General features: G+C 45.5%; 36 non-coding genes across 36 annotated transcripts; all 36 read right to left on the bottom strand.

Moving 5' to 3' along the window:
• Positions 1-844: 844 nt before the first annotated feature.
• TRNAP-UGG (transfer RNA proline (anticodon UGG)) lies at positions 845-916 on the bottom strand. Its single transcript has one exon. It is a non-coding gene; the product is annotated as a tRNA-Pro (tRNA).
• An 88-nt stretch (positions 917-1,004) lies between these two features.
• On the bottom strand, positions 1,005-1,076 carry TRNAA-AGC (transfer RNA alanine (anticodon AGC)). The gene has a single exon. It is a non-coding gene; the product is annotated as a tRNA-Ala (tRNA).
• Positions 1,077-1,164: 88 nt separating this feature from the next.
• Positions 1,165-1,236, bottom strand: TRNAP-CGG (transfer RNA proline (anticodon CGG)). Its single transcript has one exon. It is a non-coding gene; the product is annotated as a tRNA-Pro (tRNA).
• Positions 1,237-1,325: 89 nt separating this feature from the next.
• TRNAP-UGG (transfer RNA proline (anticodon UGG)) lies at positions 1,326-1,397 on the bottom strand. Its single transcript has one exon. It is a non-coding gene; the product is annotated as a tRNA-Pro (tRNA).
• An 88-nt stretch (positions 1,398-1,485) lies between these two features.
• Positions 1,486-1,557, bottom strand: TRNAP-UGG (transfer RNA proline (anticodon UGG)). The gene has a single exon. It is a non-coding gene; the product is annotated as a tRNA-Pro (tRNA).
• An 88-nt stretch (positions 1,558-1,645) lies between these two features.
• TRNAA-AGC (transfer RNA alanine (anticodon AGC)) lies at positions 1,646-1,717 on the bottom strand. The gene has a single exon. It is a non-coding gene; the product is annotated as a tRNA-Ala (tRNA).
• An 88-nt stretch (positions 1,718-1,805) lies between these two features.
• On the bottom strand, positions 1,806-1,877 carry TRNAP-CGG (transfer RNA proline (anticodon CGG)). Its single transcript has one exon. It is a non-coding gene; the product is annotated as a tRNA-Pro (tRNA).
• Positions 1,878-1,966: 89 nt separating this feature from the next.
• Positions 1,967-2,038, bottom strand: TRNAP-UGG (transfer RNA proline (anticodon UGG)). Its single transcript has one exon. It is a non-coding gene; the product is annotated as a tRNA-Pro (tRNA).
• Positions 2,039-2,126: 88 nt separating this feature from the next.
• TRNAP-CGG (transfer RNA proline (anticodon CGG)) lies at positions 2,127-2,198 on the bottom strand. Its single transcript has one exon. It is a non-coding gene; the product is annotated as a tRNA-Pro (tRNA).
• Positions 2,199-2,286: 88 nt separating this feature from the next.
• On the bottom strand, positions 2,287-2,358 carry TRNAP-UGG (transfer RNA proline (anticodon UGG)). The gene has a single exon. It is a non-coding gene; the product is annotated as a tRNA-Pro (tRNA).
• A 570-nt stretch (positions 2,359-2,928) lies between these two features.
• On the bottom strand, positions 2,929-3,000 carry TRNAA-AGC (transfer RNA alanine (anticodon AGC)). The gene has a single exon. It is a non-coding gene; the product is annotated as a tRNA-Ala (tRNA).
• Positions 3,001-3,089: 89 nt separating this feature from the next.
• TRNAP-CGG (transfer RNA proline (anticodon CGG)) lies at positions 3,090-3,161 on the bottom strand. The gene has a single exon. It is a non-coding gene; the product is annotated as a tRNA-Pro (tRNA).
• Positions 3,162-3,411: 250 nt separating this feature from the next.
• On the bottom strand, positions 3,412-3,483 carry TRNAP-UGG (transfer RNA proline (anticodon UGG)). The gene has a single exon. It is a non-coding gene; the product is annotated as a tRNA-Pro (tRNA).
• Positions 3,484-4,211: 728 nt separating this feature from the next.
• TRNAP-CGG (transfer RNA proline (anticodon CGG)) lies at positions 4,212-4,283 on the bottom strand. Its single transcript has one exon. It is a non-coding gene; the product is annotated as a tRNA-Pro (tRNA).
• A 730-nt stretch (positions 4,284-5,013) lies between these two features.
• On the bottom strand, positions 5,014-5,085 carry TRNAP-AGG (transfer RNA proline (anticodon AGG)). Its single transcript has one exon. It is a non-coding gene; the product is annotated as a tRNA-Pro (tRNA).
• Positions 5,086-5,494: 409 nt separating this feature from the next.
• On the bottom strand, positions 5,495-5,566 carry TRNAP-AGG (transfer RNA proline (anticodon AGG)). Its single transcript has one exon. It is a non-coding gene; the product is annotated as a tRNA-Pro (tRNA).
• A 249-nt stretch (positions 5,567-5,815) lies between these two features.
• Positions 5,816-5,887, bottom strand: TRNAP-AGG (transfer RNA proline (anticodon AGG)). The gene has a single exon. It is a non-coding gene; the product is annotated as a tRNA-Pro (tRNA).
• Positions 5,888-7,096: 1,209 nt separating this feature from the next.
• TRNAP-CGG (transfer RNA proline (anticodon CGG)) lies at positions 7,097-7,168 on the bottom strand. Its single transcript has one exon. It is a non-coding gene; the product is annotated as a tRNA-Pro (tRNA).
• An 89-nt stretch (positions 7,169-7,257) lies between these two features.
• TRNAP-AGG (transfer RNA proline (anticodon AGG)) lies at positions 7,258-7,328 on the bottom strand. The gene has a single exon. It is a non-coding gene; the product is annotated as a tRNA-Pro (tRNA).
• A 250-nt stretch (positions 7,329-7,578) lies between these two features.
• TRNAP-CGG (transfer RNA proline (anticodon CGG)) lies at positions 7,579-7,650 on the bottom strand. The gene has a single exon. It is a non-coding gene; the product is annotated as a tRNA-Pro (tRNA).
• A 249-nt stretch (positions 7,651-7,899) lies between these two features.
• On the bottom strand, positions 7,900-7,971 carry TRNAP-AGG (transfer RNA proline (anticodon AGG)). The gene has a single exon. It is a non-coding gene; the product is annotated as a tRNA-Pro (tRNA).
• An 89-nt stretch (positions 7,972-8,060) lies between these two features.
• TRNAP-UGG (transfer RNA proline (anticodon UGG)) lies at positions 8,061-8,132 on the bottom strand. Its single transcript has one exon. It is a non-coding gene; the product is annotated as a tRNA-Pro (tRNA).
• An 88-nt stretch (positions 8,133-8,220) lies between these two features.
• Positions 8,221-8,292, bottom strand: TRNAP-AGG (transfer RNA proline (anticodon AGG)). The gene has a single exon. It is a non-coding gene; the product is annotated as a tRNA-Pro (tRNA).
• Positions 8,293-8,541: 249 nt separating this feature from the next.
• Positions 8,542-8,613, bottom strand: TRNAP-AGG (transfer RNA proline (anticodon AGG)). Its single transcript has one exon. It is a non-coding gene; the product is annotated as a tRNA-Pro (tRNA).
• A 409-nt stretch (positions 8,614-9,022) lies between these two features.
• Positions 9,023-9,094, bottom strand: TRNAP-CGG (transfer RNA proline (anticodon CGG)). The gene has a single exon. It is a non-coding gene; the product is annotated as a tRNA-Pro (tRNA).
• Positions 9,095-9,343: 249 nt separating this feature from the next.
• TRNAP-AGG (transfer RNA proline (anticodon AGG)) lies at positions 9,344-9,415 on the bottom strand. Its single transcript has one exon. It is a non-coding gene; the product is annotated as a tRNA-Pro (tRNA).
• An 89-nt stretch (positions 9,416-9,504) lies between these two features.
• TRNAP-UGG (transfer RNA proline (anticodon UGG)) lies at positions 9,505-9,576 on the bottom strand. The gene has a single exon. It is a non-coding gene; the product is annotated as a tRNA-Pro (tRNA).
• Positions 9,577-9,664: 88 nt separating this feature from the next.
• Positions 9,665-9,736, bottom strand: TRNAP-AGG (transfer RNA proline (anticodon AGG)). Its single transcript has one exon. It is a non-coding gene; the product is annotated as a tRNA-Pro (tRNA).
• A 249-nt stretch (positions 9,737-9,985) lies between these two features.
• On the bottom strand, positions 9,986-10,057 carry TRNAP-AGG (transfer RNA proline (anticodon AGG)). Its single transcript has one exon. It is a non-coding gene; the product is annotated as a tRNA-Pro (tRNA).
• A 409-nt stretch (positions 10,058-10,466) lies between these two features.
• On the bottom strand, positions 10,467-10,538 carry TRNAP-AGG (transfer RNA proline (anticodon AGG)). The gene has a single exon. It is a non-coding gene; the product is annotated as a tRNA-Pro (tRNA).
• A 249-nt stretch (positions 10,539-10,787) lies between these two features.
• Positions 10,788-10,859, bottom strand: TRNAP-AGG (transfer RNA proline (anticodon AGG)). The gene has a single exon. It is a non-coding gene; the product is annotated as a tRNA-Pro (tRNA).
• A 1,529-nt stretch (positions 10,860-12,388) lies between these two features.
• Positions 12,389-12,460, bottom strand: TRNAP-CGG (transfer RNA proline (anticodon CGG)). Its single transcript has one exon. It is a non-coding gene; the product is annotated as a tRNA-Pro (tRNA).
• A 249-nt stretch (positions 12,461-12,709) lies between these two features.
• Positions 12,710-12,781, bottom strand: TRNAP-AGG (transfer RNA proline (anticodon AGG)). The gene has a single exon. It is a non-coding gene; the product is annotated as a tRNA-Pro (tRNA).
• An 88-nt stretch (positions 12,782-12,869) lies between these two features.
• Positions 12,870-12,941, bottom strand: TRNAP-UGG (transfer RNA proline (anticodon UGG)). The gene has a single exon. It is a non-coding gene; the product is annotated as a tRNA-Pro (tRNA).
• Positions 12,942-13,029: 88 nt separating this feature from the next.
• TRNAP-AGG (transfer RNA proline (anticodon AGG)) lies at positions 13,030-13,101 on the bottom strand. Its single transcript has one exon. It is a non-coding gene; the product is annotated as a tRNA-Pro (tRNA).
• A 250-nt stretch (positions 13,102-13,351) lies between these two features.
• Positions 13,352-13,423, bottom strand: TRNAP-CGG (transfer RNA proline (anticodon CGG)). Its single transcript has one exon. It is a non-coding gene; the product is annotated as a tRNA-Pro (tRNA).
• Positions 13,424-13,549: the final 126 nt, after the last annotated feature.

Genomic DNA, 13,549 nt, shown 5'->3' with positions numbered 1-13,549 from the left:
ATTCACAAAAATTATCTGTTTCTGTAACTAACGTGGTAAAACAATTGTCATAAATATGAATAGCAACTAAATGATTACAATAAATAACTGCATTGTGAATTTTACTAGTATTGTTGTACCTATAGTTAAGTCACTTTTACTTACTTCCGACTTAGCACGGGTGGCAGTTCCGACTTAGCCCGCGTAACAGTTCTAACATGACACGGGAAGCTGTTCCGACGTAGTACAGTTGTCAGTTCTATCGCGGAACGGGTGGCTGTTCAAGCGCGGAACGGGTGGCAGTTGTAGAGCGGAACGGCTGACAGTTGTAGAGCGGAACGGGTGACAGTTGTAGAGCGGAACGGGTGACAGTTGTAGAGCGGAACGGGTGACAGTTGTAGAGCGGAACGGGTGACAGTTGTAGAGCGGAAAGGGTGACAGTTCTAGAGCGGAACGGGTGACAGTTGTAGAGCGGAACGGGTGACAGTTGTAGAGCGGAACGGGTGGCAGTTCTAGAGCGGAACGGGTGGCAGTTCTAGAGCGGAACGGGTGGCAGTTCTAGAGCGGAACGGGTGGCAGTTCTGGCCTAGCACGCGGCAGTTCTGTTCCTAGCACGCGTCAGTTCTGTCTTAGAACAGCAACTGGCAGTTCTTCTTAGCACAGTTTTTCTTCTGTTCAGCGTGGAAATAAATACTGTGCCAAATCTGGAACAACTGTTTAGAACAGTTTCATGTTCAAGTTTGCACATTATTTTTAAGGGTGTAGACCAACGGACCATGAATGATACTGAAACATGCTCAACTCATAGGCCTACCTTATTGTTAGTTGCATTTAAATAGTCACTAAATTACTTCTGCAAAAACTCGGGTCCGTCCGGGATTTGAACCCGGGACCACTCGCACCCAAAGCGAGTATCATACCCCTAGACCAACGGACCATGTGTGTAACTAAAAATGCTCAACTCATAGACCTACACTGTAGTTAGTTGCATTTAAATAGTAACTAAATTACTTCTGCAAAAACTCTGGTCCGTCCGGGATTTGAACCCGGGGCCACTCGCATGCTTAGCGAGTATCATACCCCTAGACCGACGGACCATGTGTGTAACTAAACATGCTCGACTCATAGGCCTACCCTGTAGTTAGTTGCATTAAAATAGTCACTAATATACTTTTGCAAAAACTCGGGTCCGTCCGGGATTTGAACCCGGGACCACTCACACCCGAAGTGAGTATCAAACCCCTAGATCAACGGACCATGAATGATACTGAAACATGCTCAACTCATAGGCCTACCTTGTTGTTAGTTGCATTTAAATAGCCACTAAATTACTTCTGCAAAAACTCGGGTCCGTCCGGGATTTGAACCCGGGACCACTCGCACCCAAAGCGAGTATCATACCCCTAGACCAACGGACCATGTGTGTAACTAAAAATGCTCAACTGATAGGTCTACCCTGTAGTTAGTTGCTTTTAAATAGTCACTAATTTACTTCTGCAAAAACTCGGGTCCGTCCGGGATTTGAACCCGGGACCACTCGCACCCAAAGCGAGTATCATACCCCTAGACCAACGGACCATGTGTGTAACTAAAAATGCTCAACTCATAGACCTACACTGTAGTTAGTTGCATTTAAATAGTAACTAAATTACTTCTGCAAAAACTCTGGTCCGTCCGGGATTTGAACCCGGGGCCACTCGCATGCTTAGCGAGTATCATACCCCTAGACCGACGGACCATGTGTGTAACTAAACATGCTCGACTCATAGGCCTCCCCTGTAGTTAGTTGCATTAAAATAGTCACTAATTTACTTTTGCAAAAACTCGGGTCCGTCCGGGATTTGAACCCGGGACCACTCACACCCGAAGTGAGTATCATACCCCTAGATCAACGGACCATGAATGATACTGAAACATGCTCAACTCATAGGCCTACCTTGTTGTTAGTTGCATTTAAATAGCCACTAAATTACTTCTGCAAAAACTGGGGTCCGTCCGGGATTTGAACCCGGGACCATTCGCACCCAAAGCGAGTATCATACCCCTAGACCAACGGACCATGTGTGTAACTAAAAATGCTCAACTCATAGGCCTACCCTGTAGTTAGTTGCATTAAAATAGTCACTAATTTACTTTTGCAATAACTCGGGTCCGTCCGGGATTTGAACCCGGGACCACTCACACCCGAAGCGAGTATCATACCCCTAGACCAACGGACCATGTGTGTAACTAAAAATGCTCAACTGATAGGTCTACCCTGTATTTAGTTGCTTTTAAATAGTCACTAAATTACTTCTGCAAAAACTCGGGTCCGTCCGGGATTTGAACCCGGGACCACTCGCACCCAAAGCGAGTATCATACCCCTAGACCAACGGACCATGTGTGTAACTAAAAATGCTCAACTGATAGGTCTACCCTGTATTTAGTTGCTTTTAAATAGTCACTAAATTACTTCGCCCAAAACTCGGGTCCGTCCGGGATTTAACCCAGGACCACTCGCACCCTAAGCGAGTATCATACCCCTAGACCAACGGACCATGAATGATACTGAAACATGCTCAACTCATAGGCCTACCTTGTTGTTAGTTGCATTCTAATAGCCACTTAATTACTTCGGCAAAAACTCTGGTTCGTCCGGGATTTTATCTCGGGACCACTCACGCCCTATGCGAGTATCATACCCCTAGACCAACGGACCATGAATGATACTGAAACATGCTCAACTCATAGGCCTACCTTGTTGTTAGTTGCGTTTAAATAGCCACTTAATTACTTCTGCAAAAACTCGGGTCCGTCCGGGATTTGAAACAAGGGACCACTCGCACCCAAAGCGAGTATCATACCCCTAGACCAACGGACCATGTGTGTAACTAAAAATGCTCAACTTATAGGTCTACCCTGTAGTTAGTTGCTTTTAAATAGTCACTAAATTACTTCGGCAAAAACTCTGGTCCGTCCGGGAATTGAACCCGGGGCCTCTCGCATGCTTAGCGAGTATCATACCCCTAGACCAACGGACCATGAATGATACTGAAACATGCTCAACTCATAGGCCTACCTTGTTGTTAGTTGCATTTAAATAGCCACTAATTTACGTTTGCAAAAACTCGGGTCCGTCCGGGAATTGAACCCGGGACCACTCACACCCGAAGCGAGTATCATACCCCTAGACCAACGGACCATGAATGATACTGAAACATGCTCAACTCATAGGCCTACCTTGTTGTTAGTTGCATTTAAATAGCCACTAAATTACTTCTGCAAAAACTCGGGTCCGTCCGGGATTTGAAACAAGGGACCACTCGCACCCAAAGCGAGTATCATACCCCTAGACCAACGGACCATGTGTGTAACTAAAAATGCTCAACTTATAGGTCTACCCTGTAGTTAGTTGCTTTTAAATAGTCACTAAATTACTTCGGCAAAAAATCTGGTCCGTCCGGTATTTGAACCCGGGACCACTCGCACCCAAAGCGAGTATCATACCCCTAGACCAACGGACCATGTGTGTAACTAAAAATGCTAAACTCTTATGTCTACCCTGTAGTTAGTTGCTTTTAAATAGTCACTAAATTACTTCGGCAAAAACTCTGTTCCGTCCGGGATTTTATCTCGGGACCATTCACGCCCTAAGCGAGTATCATACCCCTAGACCAACGTACCATGTGTGTATCTAAAAATGCTCAACTCATTGACCTACCCTGTAGTTAGTTGCATTTAAATAGTAACTAAATTACTTCTGCAAAAACACGGGTCCTTCCGGGATTTGAACCCGGGGCCTCTCGCATGCTTAGCGAGTATCATACCCCTAGACCGACGGACCATGTGTGTAACTAAACATACTCGACTCATAGGCCTACCCTGTAGTTAGTTGCATTAAAATAGTCACTAATTTACTTTTGCAAAAACTCTGGTCCGTCCGGGATTTTATCTCGGGACCACTCACGCCCTAAGGGAGTATCATACCCCTAGACCAACGGACCTTATGTGTAACTAAAAATGCTCAACTCATAGACCTACCCTGTAGTTAGTTGCATTTAAATAGTAACTAAATTACTTCTGCAAAAACACGGGTCCGTCCGGTATTTGAACCCGAGGCCTCTCGCATGCTTAGCGAGTATCATACCCCTAGACCGACGGACCATGTGTGTAACTAAACATGCTCGACTCATAGGCCTACCCTGTGGTTAGTTGCATTAAAATAGTCACTAATTTACTTTTGCAAAAACTCGGGTCCATCCGGGATTTGAACCCGGGACCACTCACACCCGAAGCGAGTATCATACCCCTAGACCAACGGACCATGAATGATACTGAAACATGCTCAACTCATAGGCCTACCTTGTTGTTAGTTGCATTTAAATAGCCACTAAATTACTTCTGCAAAAACTCGGGTCTGTCCGGGATTTGAACCCGGACCACTCGCACCCTATGCGAGTATCATACCCCTAGACCAACGGACCATGAATGATACTGAAACATGCTCAACTCATAGGCCTACCTTGTTGTTAGTTGCATTCAAATAGCCACTTAATTACTTCGGCAAAAACTCTGGTTCGTCCGGGATTTTATCTCGGGACCACTCGCACCCAAAGCGAGTATCATACCCCTAGACCAACGGACCATGTGTGTATCTGAAAATGCTCAACTCATAGGTCTACCCTGCATTTAGTTGCTTTTAAATAGTCACTAAATTACTTCGCCCAAAACTCGAGTCCGTCCGCGATTTGAACCCAGGACCACTCGCACCCTAAGCGAGTATCATACCCCTAGACCAACGGACCATGAATGATACTGAAACATGCTCAACTCATAGGCCTACCTTGTTGTTAGTTGCATTCAAATAGCCACTTAATTACTTCGGCAAAAACTCTGGTTCGTCCGGGATTTTATCTCGGGACCACTCACGCCCTAAGCGAGTATCATACCCCTAGACCAACGGACCATGTGTGTAACTGAAAATGCTCAACTCATAGGTCTACCCTGTAGTTAGTTGCTTTTAAATAGTCACTAAATTACTTCGGCAAAAACTCTGGTCCGTCCGGGATTTGAACCCGGGACCACTCGCACCCTAAGCGAGTATCATACCCCTAGACCAACGGACCATTAATGATACTGAAACAGGCTCAACTCATAGGCCTACCTTGTTGTTAGTTGCATTTAAATAGTAACTAAATTACTTCTGCAAAGACACGGGTCCGTCCGGGATTTGAACCCGGGGCCTCTCGCATGCTTAGCGAGTATCATAGCCCTAGACCGACGGACCATGTGTGTAACTAAACATGCTCGACTCATAGGCCTACCCTGTAGTTAGTTGCATTAAAATAGTCACTAATTTACTTTTGCAAAAACTCTGGTCCGTCCGGGATTTTATCTCGGGACCACTCACGCCCTAAGGGAGTATCATACCCCTAGACCAACGGACCATGTGTGTAACTAAAAATGCTCAACTCATAGACCTACCCTGTAGTTAGTTGCATTTAAATAGTCACTAATTTACTTTTGCAAAAACTCGGGTCCGTCCGGGATTTGAACCCGGGACCACTCGCACCCTAAGCGAGTATCATACCCCTAGACCAACGGACCATGAATGATACTGAAACATGCTCAACTCATAGGCCTACCTTGTTGTTAGTTGCATTTAAATAGCCACTTAATTACTTCGGCAAAAACTCTGGTTCGTCCGGGATTTTATCTCGGGACCACTCACGCCCTAAGCGAGTATCATACCCCTAGACCAACGGACCATGTGTGTAACTGAAAATGCTCAACTCATAGGTCTACCCTTTAGTTAGTTGCTTTTAAATAGTCACTAAATTACTTCGGCAAAAACTCTGGTCCGTCCGGGATTTGAACCCGGGACCACTCGCACCCTAAGCGAGTATCATACCCCTAGACCAACGGACCATTAATGATACTGAAACATGCTCAACTCATAGGCCTACCTTGTTGTTAGTTGCATTCAAATAGCCACTTAATTACTTCTGCAAAAACTCGGGTCCGTCCGGTATTTGAACCCGGGACCACTCGCACCCAAAGCGAGTATCATACCCCTAGACCAACGGACCATGTGTGTAACTAAAGATGCTAAACTCTTATGTCTACCCTGTAGTTAGTTGCTTTTAAATAGTCACTAAATTACTTCGGCAAAAACTCTGTTCCGTCCGGGATTTTATCTCGGGACCACTCACGCCCTAAGCGAGTATCATACCCCTAGACCAACGTACCATGTGTGTAACTAAAAATGCTCAACTCATAGACCTACCCTGTAGTTAGTTGCATTTAAATAGTAACTAAATTACTTCTGCAAAAACACGGGTCCGTCCGGCATTTGAACCCGGGGCCTCTCGCATGCTTAGCGAGTATCATACCCCTAGACCGACGGACCATGTGTGTAACTAAACATGCTCGACTCATAGGCCTACCCTGTAGTTAGTTGCATTAAAATAGTCACTAATTTACTTTTGCAAAAACTCTGGTCCGTCCGGGATTTTATCTCGGGACCACTCACGCCCTAAGGGAGTATCATACCCCTAGAACAACGGACCATGTGTGTATCTAAAAATGCTCAACTCATTGACCTACCCTGTAGTTAGTTGCATTTAAATAGTAACTAAATTACTTCTGCAAAAACACGGGTCCTTCCGGGATTTGAACCCGGGGCCTCTCGCATGCTTAGCGAGTATCATACCCCTAGACCGACGGACCATGTGTGTAACTAAACATACTCGACTCATAGGCCTACCCTGTAGTTAGTTGCATTAAAATAGTCACTAATTTACTTTTGCAAAAACTCTGGTCCGTCCGGGATTTTATCTCGGGACCACTCACGCCCTAAGGGAGTATCATACCCCTAGACCAACGGACCTTATGTGTAACTAAAAATGCTCAACTCATAGACCTACCCTGTAGTTAGTTGCATTTAAATAGTAACTAAATTACTTCTGCAAAAACACGGGTCCGTCCGGTATTTGAACCCGAGGCCTCTCGCATGCTTAGCGAGTATCATACCCCTAGACCGACGGACCATGTGTGTAACTAAACATGCTCGACTCATAGGCCTACCCTGTGGTTAGTTGCATTAAAATAGTCACTAATTTACTTTTGCAAAAACTCGGGTCCATCCGGGATTTGAACCCGGGACCACTCACACCCGAAGCGAGTATCATACCCCTAGACCAACGGACCATGAATGATACTGAAACATGCTCAACTCATAGGCCTACCTTGTTGTTAGTTGCATTTAAATAGCCACTTAATTACTTCTGTAAAAACTCGGGTCCGTCCGGGATTTGAACCCGGACCACTCGCACCCTATGCGAGTATCATACCCCTAGACCAACGGACCATGAATGATACTGAAACATGCTCAACTCATAGGCCTACCTTGTTGTTAGTTGCATTTAAATAGCCACTAAATTACTTCTGCAAAAACTCGGGTCCGTCCGGGATTTGAAACAAGGGACCACTCGCACCCAAAGCGAGTATCATACCCCTAGACCAACGGACCATGTGTGTAACTAAAAATGCTCAACTCATAGGCCTACCTTGTTGTTAGTTGCATTTAAATAGCCACTAATTTACGTTTGCAAAAACTCGGGTCCGTCCGGGAATTGAACCCGGGACCACTCACACCCGAAGCGAGTATCATACCCCTAGACCAACGGACCATGAATGATACTGAAACATGCTCAACTCATAGGCCTACCTTGTTGTTAGTTGCATTTAAATAGCCACTAAATTACTTCTGCAAAAACTCGGGTCCGTCCGGGATTTGAACCCGGGACCACTCGCACCCAAACCGAGTATCATACCCCTAGACCAAAGGACCATGTGTGTTACTAAAAATGCTCAACTCATAGGCCTACCTTGTTGTTAGTTGCATTTAAATAGCCACTTAATTACTTCTGCAAAAACTCGGGTCCGTCCGGGATTTGAACCCGGGACCACTCGCACCCTAAGCGAGTATCATACCCCTAGACCAACGGACCATAAATGATACTGAAACATGCTCAACTCATAGGCCTACCTTGTTGTTAGTTGCATTTAAATAGCCACTTAATTACTTCTGCAAAAACTCGGGTCCGTCCGGGGTTTGAACCCGGGACCACTCGCACCCAAAGCGAGTATCATACCCCTAGACCAACGGACCATGTGTGTATCTGAAAATGCTCAACTCATAGGTCTACCCTGCATTTAGTTGCTTTTAAATAGTCACTAAATTACTTCGCCCAAAACTCGAGTCCGTCCGGGATTTGAACCCAGGACCACTCGCACCCTAAGCGAGTATCATACCCCTAGACCAACGGACCATGAATGATACTGAAACATGCTCAACTCATAGGCCTACCTTGTTGTTAGTTACATTCAAATAGCCACTTAATTACTTCGGCAAAAACTCTGGTTCGTCCGGGATTTTATCTCGGGACCACTCACGCCCTAAGCGAGTATCATACCCCTAGACCAACGGACCATGTGTGTAACAGAAAATGCTCAACTCATAGGTCTACCCTGTAGTTAGTTGCTTTTAAATAGTCACTAAATTACTTCGGCAAAAACTCTGGTCCGTCCGGGATTTGAACCCGGGACCACTCGCACCCTAAGCGAGTATCATACCCCTAGACCAACGGACCATGAATGATACTGAAACAGGCTCAACTCATAGGCCTACTATGTTGTTAGTTGCATTTAAATAGTAACTAAATTACTTCTGCAAAGACACGGGTCCGTCCGGGATTTGAACCCGGGGCCTCTCGCATGCTTAGCGAGTATCATACCCCTAGACCGACGGACCATGTGTGTAACTAAACATGCTCGACTCATAGGCCTACCCTGTAGTTAGTTGCATTAAAATAGTCACTAATTTACTTTTGCAAAAACTCTGGTCCGTCCGGGATTTTATCTCGGGACCACTCACGCCCTAAGGGAGTATCATACCCCTAGACCAACGGACCATGTGTGTAACTAAAAATGCTCAACTCATAGACCTACCCTGTAGTTAGTTGCATTTAAATAGTCACTAATTTACTTTTGCAAAAACTCGGGTCCGTCCGGGAATTGAACCCGGGACCACTCACACCCGAAGCGAGTATCATACCCCTAGACCAACGGACCATGAATGATACTGAAACATGCTCAACTCATAGGCCTACCTTGTTGTTAGTTGCATTTAAATAGCCACTAAATTACTTCTGCAAAAACTCGGGTCCGTCCGGGATTTGAACCCGGGACCACTCGCACCCAAACCGAGTATCATACCCCTAGACCAAAGGACCATGTGTGTTACTAAAAATGCTCAACTCATAGGCCTACCTTGTTGTTAGTTGCATTTAAATAGCCACTTAATTACTTCTGCAAAAACTCGGGTCCGTCCGGGATTTGAACCCGGGACCACTCGCACCCTAAGCGAGTATCATACCCCTAGACCAACGGACCATAAATGATACTGAAACATGCTCAACTCATAGGCCTACCTTGTTGTTAGTTGCATTTAAATAGCCACTTAATTACTTCTGCAAAAACTCGGGTCCGTCCGGGGTTTGAACCCGGGACCACTCGCACCCAAAGCGAGTATCATACCCCTAGACCAACGGACCATGTGTGTATCTGAAAATGCTCAACTCATAGGTCTACCCTGCATTTAGTTGCTTTTAAATAGTCACTAAATTACTTCGCCCAAAACTCGAGTCCGTCCGGGATTTGAACCCAGGACCACTCGCACCCTAAGCGAGTATCATACCCCTAGACCAACGGACCATGAATGATACTGAAACATGCTCAACTCATAGGCCTACCTTGTTGTTAGTTGCATTCAAATAGCCACTTAATTACTTCGGCAAAAACTCTGGTTCGTCCGGGATTTTATCTCGGGACCACTCACGCCCTAAGCGAGTATCATACCCCTAGACCAACGGACCATGTGTGTAACTGAAAATGCTCAACTCATAGGTCTACCCTGTAGTTAGTTGCTTTTAAATAGTCACTAAATTACTTCGGCAAAAACTCTGGTCCGTCCGGGATTTGAACCCGGGACCACTCGCACCCTAAGCGAGTATCATACCCCTAGACCAACGGACCATGAATGATACTGAAACAGGCTCAACTCATAGGCCTACTATGTTGTTAGTTGCATTTAAATAGTAACTAAATTACTTCTGCAAAGACACGGGTCCGTCCGGGATTTGAACCCGGGGCCTCTCGCATGCTTAGCGAGTATCATACCCCTAGACCGACGGACCATGTGTGTAACTAAACATGCTCGACTCATAGGCCTACCCTGTAGTTAGTTGCATTAAAATAGTCACTAATTTACTTTTGCAAAAACTCTGGTCCGTCCGGGATTTTATCTCGGGACCACTCACGCCCTGAGGGAGTATCATACCCCTAGACCAACGGACCATGTGTGTAACTAAAAATGCTCAACTCATAGACCTACCCTGTAGTTAGTTGCATTTAAATAGTCACTAATTTACTTTTGCAAAAACTCGGGTCCGTCCGGGATTTGAACCCGGGACCACTCGCACCCTAAGCGAGTATCATACCCCTAGACCAACGGACCATGAATGATACTGAAACATGCTCAACTCATAGGCCTACCTTGTTGTTAGTTGCATTTAAATAGCCACTTAATTACTTCGGCAAAAACTCTGGTTCGTCCGGGATTTTATCTCGGGACCACTCACGCCCTAAGCGAGTATCATACCCCTAGACCAACGGACCATGTGTGTAACTGAAAATGCTCAACTCATAGGTCTACCCTGTAGTTAGTTGCTTTTAAATAGTCACTAAATTACTTCGGCAAAAACTCTGGTCCGTCCGGGATTTGAACCCGGGACCACTCGCACCCTAAGCGAGTATCATACCCCTAGACCAACGGACCATTAATGATACTGAAACATGCTCAACTCATAGGCCTACCTTGTTGTTAGTTGCATTCAAATAGCCACTTAATTACTTCTGCAAAAACTCGGGTCCGTCCGGTATTTGAACCCGGGACCACTCGCACCCAAAGCGAGTATCATACCCCTAGACCAACGGACCATGTGTGTAACTAAAAATGCTCAACTCATATGTCTACCCTGTAGTTAGTTGCTTTTAAATAGTCACTAAATTACTTCGGCAAAAACTCTGTTCCGTCCGGGATTTTATCTCGGGACCACTCACGCCCTAAGCGAGTATCATACCCCTAGACCAACGGACCATGTGTGTAACTAAAAATGCTCAACTCATAGACCTACCCTGTAGTTAGTTGCATTTAAATAGTAACTAAATTACTTCTGCAAAAACACGGGTCCGTCCGGGATTTGAACCCGGGGCCTCTCGCATGCTTAGCGAGTATCATACCCCTAGACCGACGGACCATGTGTGTAACTAAACATGCTCGACTCATAGGCCTACCCTGTAGTTAGTTGCATTAAAATAGTCACTAATTTACTTTTGCAAAAACTCTGGTCCGTCCGGGATTTTATCTCGGGACCACTCACGCCCTAAGGGAGTATCATACCCCTAGAACAACGGACCATGTGTGTATCTAAAAATGCTCAACTCATTGACCTACCCTGTAGTTAGTTGCATTTAAATAGTAACTAAATTACTTCTGCAAAAACACGGGTCCTTCCGGGATTTGAACCCGGGGCCTCTCGCATGCTTAGCGAGTATCATACCCCTAGACCGACGGACCATGTGTGTAACTAAACATACTCGACTCATAGGCCTACCCTGTAGTTAGTTGCATTAAAATAGTCACTAATTTACTTTTGCAAAAACTCTGGTCCGTCCGGGATTTTATCTCGGGACCACTCACGCCCTAAGGGAGTATCATACCCCTAGAACAACGGACCATGTGTGTATCTAAAAATGCTCAACTCATAGACCTACCCTGTAGTTAGTTGCATTTAAATAGTAACTAAATTACTTCTGCAAAAACACGGGTCCTTCCGGGATTTGAACCCGGGGCCTCTCGCATGCTTAGCGAGTATCATACCCCTAGACCGACGGACCATGTGTGTAACTAAACATACTCGACTCATAGGCCTACCCTGTAGTTAGTTGCATTAAAATAGTCACTAATTTACTTTTGCAAAAACTCTGGTCCGTCCGGGATTTTATCTCGGGACCACTCACGCCCTAAGGGAGTATCATACCCCTAGACCAACGGACCTTATGTGTAACTAAAAATGCTCAACTCATAGACCTACCCTGTAGTTAGTTGCATTTAAATAGTAACTAAATTACTTCTGCAAAAACACGGGTCCGTCCGGTATTTGAACCCGAGGCCTCTCGCATGCTTAGCGAGTATCATACCCCTAGACCGACGGACCATGTGTGTAACTAAACATGCTCGACTCATAGGCCTACCCTGTGGTTAGTTGCATTAAAATAGTCACTAATTTACTTTTGCAAAAACTCGGGTCCGTCCGGGATTTGAACCCGGGACCACTCACACCCGAAGCGAGTATCATACCCCTAGACCAACGGACCATGAATGATACTGAAACATGCTCAACTCATAGGCCTACCTTGTTGTTAGTTGCATTTAAATAGCCACTAAATTACTTCTGCAAAAACTCGGGTCTGTCCGGGATTTGAACCCGGACCACTCGCACCCTATGCGAGTATCATACCCCTAGACCAACGGACCATGAATGATACTGAAACATGCTCAACTCATAGGCCTAGGTTGTTGTTAGTTGCATTTAAATAGCCACTTAATTACTTCTGCAAAACCTCGGGTCCGTCCGGGATTTGAACCCGGGACCACTCGCACCCTAAGCGAGTATCATACCCCTAGACCAACGGACCATGAATGATACTGAAACATGCTCAACTCATAGGCTTCCTTGTTGTTAGTTGCATTTAAATAGCCACTTAATTACTTCTGTAAAAACTCGGGTCCGTCCGGGATTTGAACCCGGGACCACTCGCACCCAAAGCGAGTATCATACCCCTAGACCAACGGACCATGTGTGTTACTAAAAATGCTCAACTCATAGGTCTACCCTGTATTTAGTTGCTTTTAAATAGTCACTAAATTACTTCGCCCAAAACTCGGGTCCGTCCGGGATTTGAACCCAGGACCACTCGCACCCTAAGCGAGTATCATACCCCTAGACCAACGGACCATGAATGATACTGAAACATGCTCAACTCATAGGCCTACCTTGTTGTTAGTTGCATTTAAATAGCCACTAAATTACTTCTGCAAAAACTCGGGTCCGTCCGGAAATTGAACCCGGGGCCTCTCGCATGCTTAGCGAGTATCATACCCCTAGACCAACGGACCATGAATGATACTGAAACATGCTCAACTCATAGGCCTACCTTGTTGTTAGTTGCATTTAAATAGCCACTAATTTACGTTTGCAAAAACTCGGGTCCGTCCGGGAATTGAACCCGGGACCACTCACACCCGAAGCGAGTATCATACCCCTAGACCAACGGACCATGAATGATACTGAAACATGCTCAACTCATAGGCCTACCTTGTTGTTAGTTGCATTTAAATAGCCACTAAATTACTTCTGCAAAAACTCGGGTCCGTCCGGGATTTGAACCCGGGACCACTCGCAC

Source organism: Phalangium opilio, unplaced genomic scaffold (assembly GCF_054372755.1).
Source record: "Phalangium opilio isolate 3A_F unplaced genomic scaffold, DU_Popi_V2 ptg000094l_1, whole genome shotgun sequence".
Classification (NCBI taxonomy): Eukaryota; Metazoa; Arthropoda; class Arachnida; order Opiliones; family Phalangiidae; genus Phalangium; species Phalangium opilio.
Note: the sequence above shows the minus strand (reverse complement) of the source record. Positions and strands in the feature narration are given on the sequence as shown.